This window comes from Xenopus tropicalis, chromosome 9, assembly GCF_000004195.4.
Source record: "Xenopus tropicalis strain Nigerian chromosome 9, UCB_Xtro_10.0, whole genome shotgun sequence".
NCBI lineage: Eukaryota > Metazoa > Chordata > Amphibia > Anura > Pipidae > Xenopus > Xenopus tropicalis.
This window is the reverse complement of record NC_030685.2, coordinates 69860474-69881322: the sequence shown is the minus strand read 5'-3', so window position 1 is coordinate 69881322 and position 20849 is coordinate 69860474. Positions and strand designations below refer to the sequence as shown.

Here is a 20849-nt window from a genome sequence, read left to right as displayed (position 1 = left end):
TTCTGGGCCAATTTGGGCTTGGGCGGTAACCAATCAGTGATATGCATTTTCCAGACAGGTGCAGGTAGAATAAATAAAGGAAAAAAAACTGCTTGCTTGGCATGTGTTACTGCTTTGATTACATACTACATTCTACATACTTGCATTTAGCTGTATCAGTGGGAGCTGTCCAGTGCTGAATTAATGAATGGGCAGATGGAGCCGCAATTCTTGTTCCTTTATCCAGAGCCGCCCTTCCCAGCCTTATGTTTTGCTTGTGGAAAGCTTTATTTGCATTCGGAGCAACTGATAACTTGCACAAGAGAATGAGTTTTCATCTATCTTAAAGAGCAACAGTTCAAGAAGAAACTACAGGAGTAGTGATTTTTTTTTCATATGATATTAAAATAATGGAGTTTAGCCGATTAAGTCTGCTAACTATTCTGAAAGATAGAACGGGTTATTTACTATAACTGGGCAAACACAAACTTTCCCCTGTCAGCATGCAATAGGCACGTCTTCTCCAGCTGTAGGGCTCCTATACTCTGCACCCTGGCACCAGGTCTGCCCTATATCCAACACATATATATAAAGATTTGTGCCTGATCTGACAAATAAAATAAGAAAAATGGTACAATTACTTAATTGTACCATTTTTCTTATTTTATTTGTCAGATCAGGCACAAATCTTTAAAACCTTTATGAAGGCAGAGAGATTTGAACCACATTTTAAGAGGCACATTGGTGGGTGCAACCTGCATCCAGTATAAAAGGGAAGGGACGTGGACTTGTCACGTGACTCCTGTTGGAACTCCAACTCCTGCAAGAGCTGCTTTACTGCTCTTCCAACCTGACCCTCTGCCCTTTCCAAAATAAGTGCCATTGGGTGTACAAATCTGAGCACCTACAGAGCCATCATTGTGGAAAAGCACCATAAAGTGTCCTGTTTCACCTCAAACAAGCACCTTGGTAGCTCCCAGTCATATAATAAACACAAAAGAAAATATCAAATGCCCTTGGGTTGCAAAAACCTACAGAGTGTCTTTATATACCCCATCAATTATATTATATATGAAATGACTGTACTCTTTACTTATTAATTAGATGTATATTCATCTTAACCCCCCCCACAGCCTAGAGGGTATATACTTCTCAGATCTAATGAGTAAGGAGGGCAGTTTGGGTTTAATGGCAGTTTTAAGGATAGTCCTTTCCTTGCAGATACAATCACATTACCTTTGACAACATGGACTGATCGGGAACCTCCCGAGGCCAAAAAAAAAAAACCCTATTCCCCACAAACCACAAGCCTGACTTATAATTCCACTGAATCAATATGAGGCATGAGAAATAGCCAGCTTGGATAAGGCTATTAAGCAATGAAAAAAAAACACAGTCGCTAAATAATTAATACCTGTTTGGTAATGCATTAATGCATTAAGTTAATCACCGGAATATGGAGCCTGAACATGGAATAGCTTCGCTTCCAAAGCACCATAGTGGGATTGGTGTATTAGCTGATACAATACCCATTTTAGACTGTCACAACATTGCTACCCACCATGTTCTATTTGTGTAATAGATGTCAATATATTCTGTCATTTAATACTGGACTGTATCTATTCCGAAGATTGATACCCTGTAGCATTAGCAGGGATCTGCTTCTCTAAACTGAGCCACAGACGGCTGTAACAATGGTAATTGAGAAGGGATTTGTGGTTAACTAGGCCTTATATCAGTGTAAACATATATATATATATTTATATACAAACACACATAAATGGCTGTGTTTCTGATGATATGTATATATGGATATGTAGATAAATGTTGGAACACAAATCCTGGGCTTTCTCTGCTTGATAGATGGAGCGTTGCCATTACCTAGAAAGAGCCACCATCCCCCATGCCTTGTAAATTCCGATTACCATCAGTTCCTTCAACATACAAAGTGGCCCATGTTCACTAAACCGTGCTTAGGCTCAATCCCTCAAGATTGCGGAGTCGGAATGTGGCTCGCTCAGCAGCACAACAAATGGACGCGTATGTCAGGACAGATATTTATAAGAGCAAACAATCCATAGGAGGCAATTATACCATATTATAAAAATGTACACTTCCGCCCGACACCATTTCTTTCCCCCTCCTATATATCTATTGTGCTAAATTAATTTTAGGACAACCGTTTAACATATTGGTTGTCATGGAAACCATTGCAGTTACAGTTTGGCCAGAGTGGCTCGGGGATGAAAGGGTTACAGAGATGTGCTTGTGCTACACACTGCACCTCTGTGACTTTTTCCCCAGAGGCTGGGAGTTGCAGGGAAGCTGATGCTTTATTCTTTCATTTAAAGGAAAATCAGGCCAAGGGTTGCAGGCTTTTATTCACAAAAGTAACTGTCAGACAGTGAAAGTCATAAATGGCAGTGGGTGATATACTGCAACCCATTCATGAACAAGCAATACATATTCATATAGATTGTAAGCTCTACGGGGCAGGGACCTCCATCCTCTTGTGTCTTTGACTCTTAACTTATTGCAACTGTATCTTGTATTTATCTGTATTTATTGTTATACTTTGTATTTATCTATTATTATCTTAATAACCCCCTGTTTGTATTAATGTATTCTACTTTACAGTGCTGCGTACATAAGTAGAGCTTTATAAATAAAGATATACATAAATACATATATATATATATATTCCCACTGTTTTCAGCAATAGGACCGGAATACTAGGTGCCAGGACTGCCATTGGTGCAAAAGTTATACTACTAAGAGTAACAGAGAATAACTAAGAATATCTGTAGGTATCTAGGCCTTATGGGCCACAGCCTGAGCCTATTCCCATTAGACCTTCCCGATAAACACTATAGGTAAATATTACACCTGTAACATGTGGAAACACCTTATTTTTGCAAGAGTGGGCCCTATATGCCAGGTTCGCTAATAGGCCCTTGGAGGTCTGATCCAGCTTTTAATTGGAGAAGACAGTCAGGACTTATATTGGGCCCTGGAATTGTAGGCCTGTTTAGGCCCCTTCTGCTCCCAAAAGGGCAAGGCAGAATATGAGCCCTAGGAACTTACCTAGGGCCGTTGTGCTGGCCATGGAAGGGCTGGCCATTTATTTGTATGGGGCCTGCGTATTTCTAATGGTGGCCCTGCTGAGGCCTAGTTGATGTTGTGCTCTCATAGTTCCTGGAAATGTTATTTGTGGGTTAAACACAAATGATTCTTCTTTTTTATTTATTGAGCACCAACATATTCCATAAGCCCAACTAAAGGTGTTAATCACATGCATTCAGCTGTTGTCTTACTACACTTCCCAGCAGCCCTTGACAGCCAGCAATGAAAATATTGTATAATCAAGGACTTCAGTAACACATGTAAATATGCTGACTGTTTATTTATGTAAACACTTTAGTATATGCTTAACTGAGAGGATTCTGGGATTTGTAGTTCAAATAGCAGTAAATGGCCCCAGGTTGGGTGAAAAATAAGGCTATGCATCATACTGGATTAGAACACTACAAATGAAAGGGTTATACCACCGAAGCCTATTATTTCCACAAGGACAAATCCAGATAATCCTAATAATTGGTAAATGTTATTTTTTACCATTTGTTCTATAAAAAAAAACATGAGCAAATCTAACCAATCAGCAAACCCTTAGTTGAAAAGCCACAGTCTCTGTGGTATTGGGCTCACACCTCCTAGCATGTGCTGTGCTGACCTTCAAAATGTTCTTTATTATATGCAAGTGGCAATATATAGTCGCCAACAGTGCGACGATAATAACGACAATAATAATAATAATAATACAAGTAATCAATCCCCTCTGAAGCCTTGGTCTTTTCTGGGGCTGGTCGCTCTGGAAATGGTCTCTACCACCCATTCTCAAAGGGAAAAAAAAAAAAAAAAAAAGCAGAGTAGATGGCGTAGAGCAGGGGGAGGAGAGCCATAAAATGTAAATTACTAATAGAAGGTCCTCTCTTTTGCTTATGGAGGGGCCTGTGGTCCTCTACAATGCACTTCTGCCTCTTCCCTGTGTACCCAAGGGGTTAATTAATTAAACCAAGATAATTACTATCCCCCACAAGCAACATCTTCCCTTATAGCCTTGTATGTAGCCCATCCCCCATCATCACAGAGAATAGGTGTCTTCTATGTTTATGTGTGTGTGTGTATATATATATATATAATGTGTGTGTGTGTGTCTGTTTATATGTGTGTAGACATGTCTGCATGTATATATACACACTATGTAACTGGGTACATACATACAGATAGAAAATGATCATTCTGGCCCTGCAATCTCCAGATTAATCTCCAGTATTTAAGTAAAGAGCCCACAGCTAGCACCAGCAGCAGGACGGCCGCACCTCCACAGCCCTGTATCCTTAGAAATAGCCATTTATACCCCCCCCCAGCCCCATCCCTTCCCTCAAGATGAAATCCATCAGCATCAGCCGCTTCCCCAGGCGGATCCAGCTCAGCATCAGGACCAGCAGCGCTGTACTCACCCCAGCAGACAGACGATGCGCTCTCCTCGCCTCCCTCTGGATCGGGGGAAAGCAGAGCTTCTAGGTTCGGTCCATCCAGACGACTGTAAGTGTTTTATTCCACAGCTGGATGGGTTTTCACGATTTTCTCTCCTCTTCAGTCTGTGTGTGTGTTTTTTTTTATTCCCCCTCCCCTCCAGCGAGATGCGTTCTGTGTCCCGCTTGTGCCAGGCGTGTCCCTCCTGGATCCTGTCAGTGGCAGCTATAGAAGGAGGAGGAAGGGAAAACGTCGCACACGACAGAACGCAGCGGCAGCAGCAAGACAAACAGCAGCAGCAGCAGCGTCAATGACAAAGCCAGACACCTTTCCAGGGGCAGGAGGGGGCTGTGAATGAAAACAATAGCTGGGCTAGGGGTAAGCAGGAGGCAGAGAGATAAAAGGTGCCTCCCAGGCAGATGAGCACTGTCTCTGTGCTATTCCCACCCCTTCAGCGTTATTGGTTTGCACAGCGCTTGTTGAGACTACTGAAAGCCAAGGAAATGGTCCCTAGTGATGTCACTAGCAGCCCCCCCCCCCTCCCTGGCAGAGGACAGATTTTCTAGACTTGTGGAGAAAGGGTAAGTAGAAGGGGCTGGGGACATAGACATAGCATGACAATGCATCTGGGAGCTTTGCATAACTTCAACTGCTGATGCTTCCAACAAAAGCCCAAATGCAAATGGAGCCTCCTCTGGAAATGGTCTATGCAAAGCCATGTTTGCCATTACTTCTCACCTCTTGTGTGTCTGGCTGGGTGCTGACTGACTCTCTGCCAAGCACAGGCTTCTATAGCAGCTGGAGCTTTCCAACATTAACATCCATTGTTTACAGCTGACAGGGATATACTTTCTCCCTCACCTTTTATTTAGGTTTTCCCTGCTCACCTTAACCTTTTGCCTGCTACAGAACGTAATATATACAGCACCATAGATTTTATGTTTCCAGGTTGCCCTTTGGCAGCATGTGGTCTGGCAAGATTCAGGCAGGCTAGGGGTTAAAGGTAGTTGCTCAACCATTTTATTCACATGTTGCTTAACTACAAGTCCCACCTAACCAGAATAATGTCTGTTGCTTTATGTTTGATAACAGAGTAAAATCAACAAGCCCTCATATTATTGGCCCCATACAGTGTCGGACTGGCCCACAGGGATACCAGGAAAATTCCCAGTGGACCCAGGTGTCAGAGGGCCCTCTTGCCTCTTACTATTTGGCCTAATTCATGGCCATTCCTTATTTAGGAATAAAGCAATTAAATATATAGAAGAATAGATTATACAGGTATGGGATCCCTTATCAGGAAACCCATTATCCAGAAAGCTCCCATAGACTCCATTTTAATCAAATAATTCAGAATTTTAAAACTGGTTCCGTTTTTCTCTGTAATAATAAAACAGTACCTGTACTTGATCCCAACTAAGATATAATTACCCCTTATTGGGGGCAGAACAGCCCTATTGGGTTTATTTAATGGTTAAATGATTCAATCCTTTTCTCTGTAATAATAAAACAGTACCTTGTACTTGATCCCAACTAAGATATAATTACCCCTTATTGGGGGCAGAACAGCCCTATTGGGTTTATTTAATGGTTAAATGATTCCCTTTTCTCTGTAATAATAAAACAGTACCTGTACTTGATCCCAACTAAGATATAAATAATCATTATTGGATGCAAAACAATCCTATTGGGTTTAATTCATGTTTTATTGATTTTTTTAGTTGACTTAAGGTATGGAGATCCAAATTACAGAAAGACCCCTTATCCGGAATACCCTTGGTCCCGAGCATTCTGGATAACGGGTCCTATACCTGTAGTATGTAAAGATAAAAAAACTAGGAAAATATAGAGACTGAGCAAGAAGAGGATGAAAAATAGTTTGGAGAGTGGGCCCATGATCTAAGGTTTTCTAGTGGGCCCCTGGCATCCCAGTCTGACACTGGCCCCATACGTGGGCCAATAAGCTGCTGATTTGGTGGCCAGCTATAGTGCTGGTAAGCAGCGTTCTTAACACATATTTCTATTGCATCTACACATGGGAAATTGTAGGAAAGTTGTAAAGCCCCCTTCATTCTCTAGACAACATGAGTCCACAAAGCCAAAATGCAGCCTCATTAACCAGAATAGGTCGGGATTTCATATGGAACCTCATTTGTTGTATTAAACTCAAGATGACACAGAAGAAGGACATCCGCCCGTCACCCATACATTATTTATACATAAGGCAGATGCCATTTTCTAACCTGCCTGATCCAGAACTGACCAATATCCATCACACATGAATAATGTTCAGCTTGTCAGGACACCATGCACGTATATTATTGGCATGTGTATGGCCAGCTTTATGTCACTGTAGCAAAAATAAAACTGTAGCCTGTTCTGTAATATCATCCCACCATTGTAACTCTACAACATAGACCTGCCCTTTGCCCCCTTGTCCCATGTCTTACCTGATGGTACAGCCCATACACATGTGCCAAGCATGCCTGGTGGTGGGCTGGTACCTGGGTTGCCCATTTAACCCAAGTCACAACAAGCGTTTATCCAATATCTTCATAGCTGGATCTAGGTCCTTAGTTGTGATTTACCTCTGAATTTTGTATTTTGTAGTTCTTCCCCCTATATATAATAAAAGGCAATAAAAGGTTGCTATAGGTTACTGCATCTGGGCAAACTTAGTGCCTTTTATTACATAACCTTAGTAGTCTTCAAGTCACATTATATGGCTGCTAAATTCTATTTATCTATGAGAGAAGCTACTTAGGGGCTGATTTACTAACCCACGAATTCGAATCCGAATTGGAAAAATTCCGATTGGAAAACGAACATTTTGCGACTTTTTCGTATTTTTTGCGATTTTTTCGGCACCTTTACGACTTTTCGGAAATTATCGCGACTTTTTCATTACCAATACGATTTGCGCGAAAAAACGCGAGTTTTTCGTAGCCATTCCGAAAGTTGCGATTTTTTCGTAGCATTAAAACTTGCGCGAAAAGTTGCGCTTTTTTCGTAGCGTTAAAACTTAAAAGGCGCAACGTTTTGCGCAAGTTTTAACACTACGAAAAAATCACAACTTTTTGCGCAAGTTTTAACGCTACGAAAAAATCGCAACTTTCGGAATGGCTACGAAAAGCTCGCGTTTTTCCGCGCAAATCGTATTGGTAACGAAAAAGTCGCGATAATTTTCCGAAAAAATCACAAAATACCGATCATTACGAAAAAAACGCAATCGGACGCATTCGGCCCGTTCGTGAGTAAGTAAATGGGCCCCTTAGAGTGGCCAATAACAGGTACTGTAAGTTCTGGAATAGACCAGACAGCAGCCAAAAGTAACAGTTAACTTTTTAACTTTTACTTTTTTTTACTTTTAAGGTTTTTTTACTTTTTTAGGTTTTAAAAGTGTATTAATTTCAAACATGAAACACATATTTTTTTTATTAATACAGGTAAGGGATCCCTTATCCGGAAACCCGATATCCAGAAAGCTCTGCATTACGGAAAGCCTGTCTCCCATAGACTCCATTTTAATCAAATAATTCAGATTTTTAAAATTGATTTCCTTTTTCTCTGTAAAAATAAAACAGTGCTTTGTATTTGATCCCAACTAAGACATAATTAATTCTTATTGGATGTAAAATAATCCTATTGGGTTTAATTAACGTTTTATTGATTTTGTAGTAGACCTAAGGTATGAAGATCCCAATTACGGAAAGACCCCTTATCCAGAATACCCTTGGTCCAGAGCATTCTGGATAATGGGTCCTATACCTGTACATCTATACCTGTTATAAATGTATTTAAAAATCTGAGCTGTCAATCATATATTGCCTGCCCTGCCATTGAGGCGGGGCAGGCAATAACTTTTTACTTTCCTTTAGCACTTCCTAGATATCATTGCATTTATGTATCCTGAATATGGGCATAGGCATCAGGTGCCAGTTTGTGGAACATAAACAAGATTTTGGGGTGATGCAAAGCTTGCCTTAATAACAGCGTTTACAAAATGGCAGCCACCAGCTTACTGTGATTGTGTACTTGCAAGGTTGAGGGAAACAAGATGTATAGAATTTATGTAGTGTAAGTAAAGTTAATTTTGCTCAACTAAAAGGGATTTGCAATTCCTTCGCAAGGTGACAGGTCCCCTTTTAAAAAAAAAAAAAAAAAAAAAATACAAAATAGAAAGCAACTGAAAAATATATTATTTGTCGTATACTATTTGAAAACAAATTTGGAGCTAGTCTGTTTTTAGCCAGAGGTGGGAGAGCAACAAGCCCAGCTGCTCCATAACAGAAGAGGCAACATGTTCTGGGTCAGAAGGGCTGGATTTATAAGAAGGCCACCAAAGCCCAGGGGGCAGGATTATAGGGCACTTCCAGGCCTCATCCACACTGGGCTCCAACCCACATCCCAGGAGACACTAGTTGGTGGTTAGGTGCCAGCTGGGGGGTATCTCACTATGCAATCCAGTTCTGTGAGCTACACTATTTGATGCTCCTACAAGACTGGCCTTCTCATAGATGAAACAAGAATAATAAGGGAAAAATATATATATAACTATTTATACTCTGTGTGATATATGTTCATTATCCAAGTTGCTTGAGAAACGGGACGGGAGCCTAAAGTTGTATGGTGAAGCAAGATGTCTTTTATTGCTGTTACATATAGTCTACCTACATATAGGGGCTGATTTACTAATCCACGAATCCGAATCCCGAATGGGAAAAAATCGGATTGTAAACGAACATATTGCGACTTTTTTTGTATTTTTTGCGAATTTTTTCGTCGCCATCGCAACTTTTTCGTGAATTGTCGCAACTTTTTCATAGCTGTTACGACTTGCGCGAATTGTCGCAACTTTTTCGTAGCCGTTACGACTTGCGCAAATTGTCGTGACTTTTTTGTATTGAGCGCTAGTAAACGGCGGGCAAACCTTTCCGATTTTTTCGTGCCGGCTACGAAAAAGTCGCAACAATTCGCGCAAGTTGTAACGGCTACGAAAAAGTCGCGACAATTTACGAAAAAGTCGCGACGGCGACGAAAAAATCGCAAAATACCGATCATTACGAAAAAAACGCATTCGGACTCTTTCGATCCGTTCGTGGATTAGTAAATCGGCCCCATAGTCTACCTTTTTGTTTATATATATATATATATATATACATACATGTGTTCAAGGTGAAGTCTGCACACAGACCACTCTTCAATTTTGGGTGCTCGGTCAATTATTAATTATACAAGAAGAGATAACAATTCCATGATTAGTAATTATATTTTTATTTCACCATTGTAAATTTGCAGCAGATATATATGCTTTTGTTTTTCTGTTCAAAATCTCACTTCCCTGAGGTAGTAAATTAAAATTATTTGTTACCAATTTGAAGTTCCTTAGTATTTATTTCATAGGGTTCTGTTTGAACTAACCAACAAGCAATACACCATTTCTGGTTACCAACACATTAGAGAAGCTTCCAGCCATTAAAACTGGACATGTTGCTCACCTCTACTGAAAAAATCCTACTCAAGATAATCTGTTCCATTGAAACAGAAATATGGGAAGACGATGTGAGAAGCAGCCCAACATTTTCTGCCTGTCTGCTACCGATACCACTAACACATCTCTTGAGCGACTGGTGGAGTGTAGAAGAAGGCCACCAATCAGCAGAGGAATTGCCAATAATGTTTTTCAGAGCCTGCCTGAGGATGTTTTGCTTTAAAACACACATAGTTACATAGGGTTGAAAAAAGACCAGAGTCCATCAAGTTCAACCCTTCCAAGTAAACTCAGCACACACAACCTATACTGACCTATCTATACACTCACATACAGACCTATACTGACCTATCTATACACTCACATACATAAACCCATACTGACCTATCTATCCACTCACATACAGACCCATACTGACCTATCTATACACTCACATACATAAACCCATACTGACCTATCTATCCACTCACATACAGACCCATACTGACCTATCTATCCACTCACATACAGACCCATACTGACCTATCTATCCACTCACATACAGACCCATACTGACCTATCTATCCACTCACATACAGACCCATACTGACCTATCTATCCACTCACATACAGACCCATACTGACCTATCTATCCACTCACATACAGACCCATACTGACCTATCTATCCACTCACATACAGACCCATACTGACCTATCTATCCACTCACATACAGACCCACACTGACCTATCTATCCACTCACATACAGACCCACACTGACCTATCTATCCACTCACATACAGACCCATACTGACCTATCTATCCACTCACATACAGACCCATACTGACCTATCTATCCACTCACATACAGACCCATACTGACCTATCTATCCACTCACATACAGACCCATACTGACCTATCTATCCACTCACATACAGACCCATACTGACCTATCTATCCACTCACATACAGACCCATACTGACCTATCTATACACTCACATACAGACCCACACTGACCTATCTATCCACTCACACACAGACCCATACTGACCTATCTATCCACTCACATACATGAACCCATACTGACCTATCTATCCACTCACACACAGACCCATACTGACCTATCTATCCACTCACATACATGAACCCATACTGACCTATCTATCCACTCACATACAGACCCATACTGACCTATCTATCCACTCACATACAGATCCATACTGACCTATCTATACACTCACATACAGACCCACACTGACCTATCTATACACTCACATACAGACCCATACTGACCTATCTATACACTCACATACAGACCCAGCATATATTACACGCCTTAGGGTCCATATAATGACTGTTTCCAAATGCTAACAAACTCCCAGAAAAAAACCCCTGCCAGGTTCACCTCCCACAGGCAGCATAGGCCAGGCAGAGTATGGCACACACAGACAGGATAGGGCAGGAAGTGTATGGCACACACAGGCAGCATAGGGCAGGCAGAATATGACACACACAGCAGCATAGGGCAGGCAGAGTATGGCACACAGGCAGGGTAGGGCAGGCAGAGTATGGCACATGCAGGCAGGGTAGGGCAGCCAGCGCATGGCACACAGGCAGGGTAGGGCAGGCAGAGTATGGTACACACAGGCAGCATAGGGCAGGCAGAGTATGGCACACAGGCAGGGTAGGGGAGGCAGAGTATGTCACACACAGGCAGGGTAGGGCAGGCAGAGTATGGCACACAGCCAGCATAAGGCAGGCAGAGTATGGCATACACAGGCAGCATCGACCAGGTAAAGTATGGGACACACAGGCAGGGTAGGGCAGGCAGAGTATGGCACACAGGCAGCATAAGGCAGGCAGAGTATGGCACACACAGGCAGTATCGGGCAGGCAGAGTATGGCACACACAGGCAGGGTAGGGCAGGCAGAGTATGGCACACACAGGCAGGCTAGGGCAGGCAGAGTATGGCATACACAGGCAGGGTAGGACAGGCAGAGTATGGCACACACAGGCAGGGTAGGACAGGCAGAGTATGGCACACACAGGCAGGGTATGGCAGGCAGAGTATGGCACACACAGGCAGGGTAGGGCAGGCAGAGTATGACAGCACACAGGCAGTATAGGGCTCAGTTGGGCAGGTTACATATAGGCATTAAGGTTGAACTTGATGGATGTGTGTCCTTTTTCAACCTAACTTACTATGTTACTTTTTTACAATGTTACAATATCATCCCACACAGTTTATGGGTAAATCAGTCTCTTGCTACCCTATATCTGACTACGATCACACAAAAGCCTGCCAAGCTCCTGAGCCGTCCAGTTTGTCTGGTGTTGTGTTGCACTTTGGTCTCACATGTTAATAGACAAAATACATTGATCTGATTCGGGTCAGTTTGTACCACCAGTGGATTTTTTTGCCAGGCATTGATTTGCAGCGAAATTCCACATTTTGGCATTGGCAAATTTTTTCACAAAATGGCAGCAAAATTTTGCAACTGAAAATTTGCAGTAGCGTAAAAACAAGTTGCAGTTGTGTAAAAAAAATGTTTCCCATGTCAAAAAAAGTATTGTGCGTCAAAAAAGTCAGTTTTCTGGAATTTTTTGCCATTTCTCTCATTATTTAGAAGATTCAAAAATTTTCCGGTGTAGCAAAACAGGACAGATTTGCTCATCTCTATGTACCACTATTCATGCACAACAGTAAGGGGCCCATTTATTAAAGTCTGAATCACTACAAATGAGAAAAATTCGTATTTTTTCTAACTTTTAGAACTTTGTGTAATTTCCACAATGTTTTCGTTACAAAATTGAGTACAATTTTGTTGCAATGACTACGAAAGTTTCGGAATTTATTCAAGCTTTGGTATCGTGATTTCTTTTGGCCCTTTGGAGCTGCAGAGTGCCATTAAGCCCTATGCGAGACTTTCCTTGGGCCAGGTTGGAGCTGCAGAGTGCCATTGAGTCCTATGGGAGACTTTCCTTGGGCCGGGTTGGAGCTGCAGAGTGCCATTGAGCCCTATGGGAGGCTTTCCTTGGGCCGGGTTGGAGCTGCAGCGTGCCATTGAGCCCTATGGGAGACTTTCCTTGGGCCAGGTTGGAGCTGCAGAGTGCCATTGAGCCCTATGGGAGGCTTTCCTTGGGCCGGGTTGGAGCTGCAGAGTGCCATTGAGCCCTATGGGAGACTTTCCTTGGGCCAGGTTGGAGCTGCAGAGTGCCATTGAGCCCTATGGGAGACTTTCCTTGGGCCGGGTTGGAGCTGCAGAGTGCCATTGAGCCCTATGGGAGACTTTCCTTGGGCCGGGTTGGAGCTGCAGAGTGCCATTGAGCCCTATGGGAGGCTTTCCTTGGGCCAGGTTGGAGCTGAAGAGTGCCATTGAGCCCTATGGGAGACTTTCCTTGGGCCAGGTTGGAGCTGCAGAGTGCCATTGAGCCCTATGGGAGGCTTTCCTTGGGCCAGGTTGGAGCTGAAGAGTGCCATTGAGCCCTATGGGAGACTTTCCTTGGGCCAGGTTGGAGCCGCAGAGTGCCATTGAGCCCTATGGGAGACTTTCCTTGGGCCAGGTTGGAGCTGCAGAGTGCCATTGAGCCCTATGGGAGACTTTCCTTGGAACGGGTTGGAGCTGCAGAGTGCCATTGAGCACTATGGGAGGCTTTCCTTTGGCCGGGTTGGAGCTGCAGAGTGCCATTGAGCCCTATGGGAGGCTTTCCTTGGGCCAGGTTGGAGCTGAAGAGTGCCATTGAGCCCTATGGGAGACTTTCCTTGGGCCAGGTTGGAGCCGCAGAGTGCCATTGAGCCCTATGGGAGACTTTCCTTGGGCCAGGTTGGAGCTGCAGAGTGCCATTGAGCCCTATGGGAGACTTTAACATAGTAAGTTGGGTTGAAAAAAGACATACGTCCATCAAGTTCAACCATAATGCCTATACCTAACCTGCCTAACTACAAGTTGATCCAGAGGAAGGCAAAAAACCCCATCTGAAGCCTCTCTAATTTGCCTCAGAGGGGAAAAAATTCCTTCCTGACTCCAAGATGGCAATCGGACCAGTCCCTGTATCAACTTGTACTAAGAGCTATCTCCCATAACCGTGTATTCCCTCACTTGCTAAGAATCCATCCAGCCCCTTCTTAAAGCTATATAATGTATCAGCCAGTACGACTGATTCGGGGAGGGAATTCCACAACTTCACAGCTCTCACTGTAAAAAATCCTTTCCGAATATTTAAATGGAACCTCCCTTCTTCTAAACGGAGTGGGTGCCCTCGTGTCCGTTGGAAGGACCTACTGGTAAATAAAACATTAGAGAGGTTATTATATGATCCCCTTATATATTTATACATAGTTATCATGTCACCTCTTAAGCGCCTCTTCTCCAGTGTAAACAGACCCAACTTGGCCAGTCTTTCTTCATAACCGAGACTTTCCATACCCTTTACCAGCTTAGTTGCCCTTCTCTGGACCCTCTCTAGCTCAATAATGTCCCGTTTGAGCACTGGAGACCAAAACTGAACAGCATATTCTAGATGGGGCCTTACCAGTGCTCTGTAAAGGGGAAGAATAACCCCCTCCTCCCGTGAATCTATACCCCTTTTAATACAGCTCAGAACCTTGTTTGCCCTTGCAGCTGCTGCCTGGCATTGCTTGCTACAGCCAAGTTTATTATCTACAAGGACTCCAAGATCCTTCTCCATTATGGATTTGCCTAGTGCAGTCCCATTAAGGTTATACGGGGCTTGCATATTTTTACATCCCAGGTGCATGACCTTACATTTATCCACATTAAATCTCATCTGCCACTTAGCTGCCCAGATTGCCAGTTGGTCAAGATCCTGCTGCAGGGATGTCACATCCTGGATAGAATTGACTGGTCTGCAGAGTTTTGTGTCATCTGCAAACACTGATACATTACTCATAATACCCTCCCCTAAGTCATTTATGAACAAATTAAACAAAAGTGGACCCAGTACAGAACCCTGAGGGACCCCACTGAGAACCTTACTCCAAGTAGAGAATGTGCCATTAACAACCACCCTCTGTACCCGATCCTGTAGCCAGTTTTCTATCCATGTGCAAACGACTTCACTAAGACCAATAGACCTTAGCTTAGAAAGCAGTCGTTTGTGGGGAACGGTATCAAATGCTTTGGCAAAATCCAAATAGATTATATCTACTGCATCCCCACTGTCCAGCTTCTTACTTACCTCATCATAAAAAGCAATTAAATTGGTCTGACATGACCTGTCCTTCATAAAGCCATGCTGATTACTGCTCATAATGCCATTCTCCACTACATAATTTTGAATGTGATCCCTTAACAAGCCTTCAAATAACTTGCCCACCACGGATGTCAAACTTACAGGCCTATAATTGCCAGGCTGAGATCTTATTCCCTTTTTAAATATGGGAGTGACATTCGCCTTCTTCCAATCACTAGGTACCATACCTGATGAAAGAGAGTCTGAGAATATCAGAAACAAGGGCCACTGCAATTCTGCCCCTAGCTCTCTCAGTACCCGAGGGTGTATTCCATCTGGCCCAGGTGCCTTGTTTACATTTATCGTGTGTAACCCTTTAAGCACCATATCCTGTGCCAACCACTGTGTAGTTGGAGCTGAGGCAACAGTGAAGCTATTGGGTGAGACTTGGCCCACTGGCTCCTCTACTGTATACACAGAAGAAAAGAACTGGTTAAGCACATCTGCCTTTTCTGTATCCGCTGTAACCATATTGTTATTATAACTCAATGGGGCCACACCCTCAACCTGCATCTTTTTACTATTAATATACTTAAAAAACTTTTTGGGGTTAGTCTTGGCCTCGGCCGCGATGCGCTCCTCATTTTCTATCTTTGCCTTCCGGATTGCTGTTTTACAACACTTGTTATAGTGTTTATATTCATTAAACGCAGCTACTGTCCCCTCTGACTTATATTTCTTAAAAGCTTTCCTTTTTTTCCCTATTAACTTCTTTACCTCAGAGTTAAGCCACATAGGGTGATTCTTAACACTTCTACTTTTTCTTATTAATGGAATGAATTGAGAACAGTAATGATTTAATATCATTTTAAATGACAACCATTTCTGCTCTGTATTTTTATCAGAAAACATAATGCCCCAATCTATGCCCTGAAGCGCTGCCCTTAAGGAGCTAAAATTTGCCTTCCTAAAATTCAGTGTCTTTGTTGCCCCCGTGTAAATTTGTTTCCTGCACCAAACATCAAATGAAATAACATTATGGTCACTATTACCCAGGGGTTCAACCACTTGCACATTTGCTATACGTTCTGGGTCATTAGAGATCACTAGATCTAGTATAGCATTGTTCCTGGTTGGCTCCTCAACAACCTGTGACATAAAGTTGTCGTGCAGCAAGTTTATAAACTTGTTCCCATTTACTGTCCTGGCAGTACTATTGCCCCAGTCAATATCAGGGTAATTAAAATCCCCCATTATTATCACTTGCCCCAAACTAGCAGCCTTTTCTATTTGCAACAGGAGCTGGGCCTCCTCCTCTTCGCTTACATTAGGGGGTCTATAGCATACCCCTACAATTAGCTTGGTAGATTCTTTACTATCTGTGAGAAGCTCAACCCATAAGGATTCAGCTCCCTCTGTTACCCCCATCACTTCCTCCTTAATATTTGCTTTTAAGTCGTGCTTAATGAACAGACACACTCCTCCTCCTTTCCTATTGCCCCTGTCCCTCCGAAACAATGTATACCCCCCAATATTAACAGCCCAGTCATGAGACTCATTCAACCAAGTTTCAGCAACACCAATCACATCATATTTCCGCTCCAACGCCAGTACCTCCAGCTCTCCCATTTTACCAGTCAGACTCCTTGCATTGGTAAACATACATTTAATACTGGTTCCGGCGTGAGAATGACGTGTAAACAACTTATGGGCCTCCCTGCCATTATCAGTATCCCGAAGCAAGTCTCCTCCCCCATTTTCCCTTACTATGCCCACTACCTCATCTATCCTGTCTACCACAGAATTTCCCGCTGCACCCTCCCCCCCCACTCCTAGTTTAAAATCTCCTCCAACCCTCTAGCCATCTTTTCCCCCAAAGCAGCTGCCCCATCATCATTGAGGTGCAGCCCATCCCTGGCAAAGAGCCTGTAGCCGATTGAGAAATCAGCCCAGTTCTGGAGAAACCCAAAGCCCTCCTCCCTGCACCAATCTCTCAGCCACGCATTAATCTCCCTGAGCTCCCGCTGCCTTCTTAATGTTGCTCGTGGCACAGGTAATATCTCTGAGAAAATTACCTTGGAAGTCCTCGCCCTCAACTTCGCACCTAGCTTTTTAAAATCGTTCTTGAGGACTTCCCCCCCTCCTCTAACTTTGTCATTGGTACCTATGTGTACCAAGACCGCTGGGTCTTCCCCAGCCCCTCCCAACAATCTGTCCACTCGTTCCCCCACATGCCGAACCCTAGCACCAGGCAAGCAACACACAGTTCGGCATGTAGGGTCTTTGCGACAAATTACCCTATCCACCTTTCTAATAATTGAATCCCCTACAACTATAACCTGCCTTCCCTTCCTAGCACTACTCCCCCCACCTGTATTAGAGGTGCCGGCTCCCAGGGTGCTCTGAGAGTCAGCCTGCTCCATACACGCCAGCTCAGAGCTGCCTTCCCCAGCATCTTCACCTAACGCGGCAAATCTGTTGGTTTGTACAAGCTTTGAACCAGCCCCCCTACCCTTGTGTCCCCTACTGCCCCTCTTAACTGTTACAAATTTGTCTCCCTCATTAACCTCCACTGTCCCTTCTCCCCCCCCACTACACCGGCCCCTGCCAGTGGTTGCTCAGTGAGCCTCCTGTTCTCCCCCATGTTTGCAGCTGCCCTCAGTGCTGCCAGTTCCCCCCTTAGATTCTGCACCTCAGATTCCAAGAGGAAAACCCACCTGCATCTCTCACAAGTAAATGCTGCATGGAACTGCTGCTCCAGGACCACATACATGCGACAAGATGCACACTGAGTAACACCAGCAATCATACTGCAACTCATATTGCAACTGGGTACTTACAGTCTCCCGAGTGCAATCCCTTGTATAGTGCCTTTTAAGTTTCAAACGCCTTTTTTGTTTTAAACGCCTGCTATACACTTAAATTTACATGCAACACTTTAGATTACATGCAAAACTCGCTAGCAGCTCCCAAACTCGCTGTGCAGTCAGAAACTTATTGAGGTTCAAACCAAACAGCCAAATGTCTGTTGAGAATTTACCAGATTTACTCCACCCCCTTAATTAGTATGCTCAATCAGCCAGGTAGCACTTACAAGTCACACAGCAGTTAGTTAATTGCACTTACTTTCTCCTTTCAACCAGCACTCCCAGCATGCACAGTAAACCCCAAACGCCTTTTTTGTTTTAAACGCCTGCTATACACTTAAATTTACATGCAACACTTTAGATTACATGCAAAACTCGCTAGCAGCTCCCAAACTCGCTGTGCAGTCAGAAACTTATTGAGGTTCAAACCAAACAGCCAAATGTCTGTTGAGAATTTACCAGATTTACTCCACCCCCTTAATTAGTATGCTCAATCAGCCAGGTAGCACTTACAAGTCACACAGCAGTTAGTTAATTGCACTTACTTTCTCCTTTCAACCAGCACTCCCAGCATGCACAGTAAACCCCAAACGCCTTTTTTGTTTTAAACGCCTGCTATACACTTAAATTTACATGCAACACTTTAGATTACATGCAAAACTCGCTAGCAGCTCCCAAACTCGCTGTGCAGTCAGAAACTTATTGAGGTTCAAACCAAACAGCCAAATGTCTGTTGAGAATTTACCAGATTTACTCCACCCCCTTAATTAGTATGCTCAATCAGCCAGGTAGCACTTACAAGTCACACAGCAGTTAGTTAATTGCACTTACTTTCTCCTTTCAACCAGCACTCCCAGCATGCACAGTAAACCCCAAACGCCTTTTTTGTTTTAAACGCCTGCTATACACTTAAATTTACATGCAACACTTTAGATTACATGCAAAACTCGCTAGCAGCTCCCAAACTCGCTGTGCAGTCAGAAACTTATTGAGGTTCAAACCAAACAGCCAAATGTCTGTTGAGAATTTACCAGATTTACTCCACCCCCTTAATTAGTATGCTCAATCAGCCAGGTAGCACTTACAAGTCACACAGCAGTTAGTTAATTGCACTTACTTTCTCCTTTCAACCAGCACTCCCAGCATGCACAGTAAACCCCAAACGCCTTTTTTGTTTTAAACGCCTGCTATACACTTAAATTTACATGCAACACTTTAGATTACATGCAAAACTCGCTAGCAGCTCCCAAACTCGCTGTGCAGTCAGAAACTTATTGAGGTTCAAACCAAACAGCCAAATGTCTGTTGAGAATTTACCAGATTTACTCCACCCCCTTAATTAGTATGCTCAATCAGCCAGGTAGCACTTACAAGTCACACAGCAGTTAGTTAATTGCACTTACTTTCTCCTTTCAACCAGCACTCCCAGCATGCACAGTAAACCCCAAACGCCTTTTTTGTTTTAAACGCCTGCTATACACTTAAATTTACATGCAACACTTTAGATTACATGCAAAACTCGCTAGCAGCTCCCAAACTCGCTGTGCAGTCAGAAACTTATTGAGGTTCAAAACCAACTTTCCTTGGAACGGGTTGGAGCTGCAGAGTGCCATTGAGCACTATGGGAGGCTTTCCTTTGGCCGGGTTGGAGCTGCAGAGTGCCATTGAGCCCTATGGGAGACTTTCCTTGGGCCGGGTTGGAGCTGCAGAGTGCCATTGAGCCCTATGGGAGACTTTCCTTGGGCCGGGTTGGAGCTGCAGAGTGCCATTGAGCCCTATGGGAGACTTTCCTTGGGCCGGGTTGGAGCTGCAGAGTGCCATTAAGCCCTATGGGAGACTTTCCTTGGGCCGGGTTGGAGCTGCAGAGTGCCATTGAGCCCTATGGGAGACTTTCCTTGGGACAGGTTGGAGCTGCAGAGTGCCATTAAGCCCTATGGGAGACTTTCCTTGGGCCGGGTTGGAGCTGCAGAGTGCCATTAAGCCCTATGGGAGACTTTCCTTGGGCCGGGTTGGAGCTGCAGAGTGCCATTAAGCCCTATGGGAGACTTTCCTTGGGCCGGGTTGGAGCTGCAGAGTGCCATTGAGCCCTATGGGAGACTTTCCTTGGGCCGGGTTGGAGCTGCAGAGTGCCATTGAGCCCTATGGGAGACTTTCCTTGGGCCAGGTTGGAGCTGCAGAGTGCCATTAAGTCCTATGGGAGTCTTCCAAAATCATACATTGAAGGTTCAAAGTCAGAAAGGTTTTTGCGCCGTTTACAATTGTTCGGATACAACAATTTCGGATCGCACCACAATATTTTCGTACAAGTTATTTTTTACGCAATTTATGCACATCAGAAATTATCGTTATTAATACAAATTTTTGCCAATCGTACTTAGAAACATCAGAAATTCGGATTTTGATAAATGGGCCCCTTAATCTCATTCTTCATATGGTGTGATGGCAGCTCAACCTGTGCCCCTCATACGGGCCGATCATGTGATCGGAAATGACTTTTCATGAACAAACTGACGTGTGTGTGTGTTTCTAGCTAAATCTTTATTTTCTTGGTTAACATTTTTCAACACTGAGTCATTTGCTAAATTAACCAGAAAGACAATGCCTGGAGTCTATGCAATAAGTGCTGGGCACCTTCAGGGCATTATCTCTAATTTGCAGAAATTGCATTCTGGATGAATAATGACAACACGGAAATTCACTCTATAAAGTAATAAAATAACCCCACTGAGCTTCACTCTTAGCTCATAATGAATCAACAACACATTGAATGATTAACTTTGGGGGTTTTACAGGAAAATATA

General features: G+C 43.4%; 1 protein-coding gene across 4 annotated transcripts in view; it reads right to left on the bottom strand.

Moving 5' to 3' along the window:
• scn1a (sodium channel, voltage gated, type I alpha subunit) overlaps positions 1 to 5009 on the bottom strand; it is a 138631-nt gene extending 133622 nt beyond the window's left edge. For all 4 annotated transcript variants that reach the window (XM_012971277.3, XM_031892943.1, XM_031892942.1 and 1 more), the window contains exon 1: positions 4500 to 5009. The gene's annotated coding sequence lies outside the window, so the exon portion shown is untranslated. The remainder of the gene's footprint in view (positions 1 to 4499) is intronic.
• Between the last annotated feature and the right edge of the window lie 15840 nt (positions 5010 to 20849).